The sequence below is a fragment of the Pongo abelii genome, chromosome 13, assembly GCF_028885655.2.
Source record: "Pongo abelii isolate AG06213 chromosome 13, NHGRI_mPonAbe1-v2.0_pri, whole genome shotgun sequence".
Classification (NCBI taxonomy): Eukaryota; Metazoa; Chordata; class Mammalia; order Primates; family Hominidae; genus Pongo; species Pongo abelii.
Window position 1 is genome coordinate 69,900,853 of NC_071998.2, and position 4,710 is coordinate 69,905,562.

The following is a 4,710-nucleotide window of genomic DNA, read 5'->3' on the forward strand; positions in this document are numbered from 1 at the left end:
AATCACTTTTTTGTTATATTCCTCTCCTCGTTTTCATTTGTAGTGTCAGTGGGATGAACTAAAGGATCACTAGGAGAAACTCTAAGCTCAACCACTTAGAAACATTTCTACGTCACTGATATATAAAAGCAACTCAAAAAACAAACAAAACAAATACAAATAGGGATCATATGAAGGTATGCAAGTAGTAAAAGTCTTGCTTAGCCTGACAGTGAAGTTTAATATGGAGTTTCAAACTCAGATGCCTTCGGGAGACAAAAAGTTAACATCAATTTACAAAGCAGCCAGGTCTCAGAGATACATATTGTCCCCAACTTATGATGATTCAACTCAGGAGTTTGCAACTTAACACAGTACAAAAGTGATACACATTCAGTAAATTGTACTTTCTGAATACCCATACAACCATTCTGTTTTTCATTTTCAGTACAGTATTCAATAAATTACATGAGATATTCAACATTTTATTATAAAGTAGGCTTTGTGTTAGATGATTTTGCCCAATTGTAGGTAAACGTAAGTGTGCAGAGCATGGTGTTTTGTTTGTTTGTTTGTTTGTTTGTTTTGAGTTGGAGTTTTGCTCTTGTTGCCCAGGCCGGAGTAGTGCAATGGCACAATCTCAGCTCACTGCAACCTCTACCTCCCGGGTTCAAGGGATTCTCCTGCCTCAGCCTCCTGAGTAGCTGGGATTACAGGTGCCCGCCACCACACTGGCTAATTTTTTGTATTTTTAGTAGAGACAGGGTTTCACCATATTGGCCAGGCTGGTCGCCAACTCCTGACCTCAGGTGATCCATCTGCCTCAGCTTCCCAAAGTGCTGGGATTACAGGTGTAAGCCACCACGCCCAGCCCTGAGCATGATTAAGGTTGGCTAGGCTCAGCTGTGATGTTCGGTATGTTAGGCATATTAAATGCATTTTTTACTTAATGATACCTCCGACTTACAATGGGTTTATTGAAACATAACCCCATTGTACATAGAGGAAGATCTGTACAGGGTTTATTGTCAACTTAAGATTTATGCAATGTTTAAAGGTATTCCAATTCAATTATGTAGACCAGTAGTCTCCAGAGCAGGGTGCGTTTAACCCAGCGGCTACACCAAATCACCCATTGGGCTGCACTAAAATAATAAGTTTTATTAATATTTAGTATGTGGATAGACAGTAATGAATATAAAAATTTATAAATTAGAATGCCTGTATTTGAGAAGGATACTCAAAACTTTTTCACTTATTTGATACATGATTTTAACAGAATATTTGAACACCAATGATACGAATCAGCTGCTTATCCTTAAAGAAATTACTTTAACTTCCCTGAACTCCAAATTCAATTGTAAAATGGGACTAATACCAAAACCTTCCTTGTATGACTATGGTGAGATTTAAATGAGAAAATGCATACAATTCTCAATCCATGTTAGATACTATTATAACCAATTAGTATCCAAATTAACTCTCCTATGCCCTGCTGCAGCCATTTCTCATCTGGCCTTCCTAATTCAAATCCTTCTGCTATATTAAGTCTTTTAACACAATTGTTTATTTAGATCACTGCCTAAACATGTCACCATCCTGCTTAAAACACACCCTTGTTCATGCACACATGTGCACACCTACACATACAGATCAGTAGTTGGTTTGCCACTGCCTATATAGAGAGCAAACTCAATAGCAAACCCAGCAGTCAAGACCATTCACAAACTGGCCTGTCTCAACTTTTCAGACTATTGTGTCAGCATTCATTGATACAAACTCATGGTTACAATGGCCCACTGGCACCAGACTCTGCTTTCTTCAATGTTCCAAACATTTTGTTTGTCTCCTTTCCTTTGCATTCCCCTCCCCACCTGACCAGCAAAGTCCCACTATTTATGCTTGTTGGTTACTTAATATTCCCAGAGTATATCCGGTAGTAATAGGAGTAGAAAAATTAGAATGTTCTTAAGATGCCTTGGAAGACGTCAAAACTTGCCAATTATGACAAGCCAAATGAGGAGTTGCCATGAGACTTAAGCTGAGGATTCACCAAGCTTAAAACTATCCAGGTTGATATGATTACTGTCCAGTGGAAGCTACACCTGGAAGCAAGAGAAAGACAGGGCATGGGAAAAAGAACAAAGCATGGAAGAGGAAATACTATTTCTATCAAAAAGAAACAATGGAGGCTACTTACTGAGTAGGCTAGATGTTTGATGATCTGTAAGTCATTCAGTGATTCTTAGTCTTTCCTCCCCTGTCACATTGAGGGAGCTGAGACTGAAAATATATGAGATTCAGATTTTAATATTCTGTTATACTCTCTACAAAGAGATAAAAAGTATACATTTATGTTGTTGTTCACATTTAACCTACTCTGTGCATGTGTATTTAATCCTGAAATCAAAAGGAGGATGTTATACTTTGGACATAGAAACTCTCTACACTGACCTAAATAAAATAAGTGCCATGTAAATATCTGAGTAACAGGAAAGCAATTATCCTCTCACGGTGAAGAGAGAACCACAATAAATAGATATTCCAGATGGGAAGTTACCCTGACTCAATCTTCACCTCTTCTTTATTACCCAGGAGGACTAACGTTGCCATTCCAATTAGATTCCTTTATTGTAAGGATATACAGGTGTTTTTTTGGTTTACATAGTTTGTGTGTTACTCCTTAAGAATCATTTGAATATTATATTTCTATAAACTAAATTATTTGAAATAAACTAGAAGCTCTCACTCTGCAAAGAAAACTTGTGATGGATTGCTTTGTGAAATAAGGAAACTTTTGGTATGATAGATACTCAGGGGTGTCTGAATATTGGGCTTTTTAAAAGCTTAAAACACCTAGAAATGCATGTATAAATATAAATGATAACATAAATTGTACATATAAATATAAATGTATATAAGGCAGAACAGTTGAAATGAAAGTGGTCATCTAAATCTGCATGTGCTGTCCAATACGGTAGCCACTAGCCACATGCGGCTATTGAGACTTGAAATATGGCTGATCCAAACTGAGATGGATTATTAAGTGAAACACGTACACAATATTTTGAAAACTTAATGCTAAGAAAGGTAAAATACCTTATTAATAATTTTATATTAATTATATCTTGAAATAAGATTTTTATATATTGGATTAATAAAATATATTATTAAAACTAATTTCACTGTTTCATTCTTTAATGTGGCTACTAGAAAAATTAAATGACATATGTGGCTTACATTGCATTTTTATGGACAATGATGACCTAAAGGCCTTCAATATGGAGTTCTACCTAGAGAAATGCATGCACGAGGCCTCTATACCTGTATTTGTCACAGATACAGAAAGACGGGAATTACGGATTATGAGCAACTTATTTTCCAATTTAAGTAGAACTTGTTTTTTCTATTTCAAACTGAACATCTAATTTGGAATGGATTCCCCTGATGACATTTACCCCAAAATTTTATATGTAGATAAGATAAAAATATTGTCAGTAATGTTGAAAGCCTTTCTTCATTAAAAGATTTTCTAGCTGCACTCAACATGAGCTTTATATAGCCTGCTTGGAAAAGAAAGTACTTGAGTAGCAGAATGTACAACACAAACAAACAAAATGCAAATATTGGAAGCACAGAAGTGGCTTCAGTTATCAGGCAATGCTTTGCTGCATCTGAAGTCAAAGATATACATGCTACTTTAATTAGTGATTGAACTAAAAGTAGGAGTTTTAATCTGGTTTGAAGAGTGATCGTCTTTCATTAAAAAAAAAAAAGACAAAAAACAACTTTTCCTTGAAAAGTTCTGAGCCTATTGCTTAAAAAAATGATCTGGCTTGACTTAGACATATAAATTTTTCAAGGACATTAATATTCTTTGGTATAACACTTTTGAAGTGGGACAACTATACTAATACATGAGGCTAAAATTTTTAAATCCCCATGAGACTTTTCTCAAAAAGGTTTAGAGCTGTAACTAATTAGAAATAAAACATGCCTATGGAGATTCAGGTTCTCAATAAAACTGTCCTGATAGCGAAAACATTTTGGAAGACAAAACTTTGTTTTTCTCTTTGCCTGTTGTTTCCTGTAATTACTGGTAATAAAACAGAAGGAAACACATTTTAGCCCTAAGACACATCTGGAAATAATATTTCAAATAATCTTCCTATGGGTCTACCAGAATGGATTTTAAGCACCCTGGTGACCTACTTCCCTTACTTCTGGAAACTCTCTAGATGAAATCAGAAGATTATTGACAGTACTGTGATGTCCTTGGGGTCTGAGGAAAATAAATATGCATTCCTCTCTTTTAAAACTCACCCATGTTCATAGCAATACTATTCACAATAGTCAAGAGGCAGAAGCAGCCCATGTGTCCACCAATGGATAAATGAATAAATTCAATGTGGTGTGTACCTGCAAAAATATTATTCAGCCTTAAAAAAAATGGAAATTGTGACACGTGCTACAACTTACATCAACCTTGAAGACATTATGCTAAGTAAAATAAGCCAATTACAAAAAGACAAATACTATATGATTCCACTTGTATGAAGTATCAAGACTAGTCAAATTAATAGAAAAAGGAAGCAGAAAGGTGGTTGCCAGGGAGTGAGGAGACAGGGGAACGGGGAGTTACTGTTTAATGGATAAAAAGTTTCAGTTTTGCAAGATGGAAAAGTCCTGAAGATTGGTTGCATAACAATGTGAATATACTTAACACTACTG

At 35.5% G+C, this 4,710-nt stretch overlaps 1 long non-coding RNA gene across 1 annotated transcript; it reads right to left on the minus strand.

Moving 5' to 3' along the window:
* Window positions 1–1,456: 1,456 nt before the first annotated feature.
* On the minus strand, window positions 1,457–4,398 carry LOC129047736 (uncharacterized). The gene is made up of 3 exons (XR_008509499.2): window positions 4,303–4,398; window positions 2,180–2,262; window positions 1,457–2,084 (listed from the first exon to the last, which is right to left on the minus strand). It is a non-coding gene; the product is annotated as an uncharacterized LOC129047736 (long non-coding RNA).
* Between the last annotated feature and the right edge of the window lie 312 nt (window positions 4,399–4,710).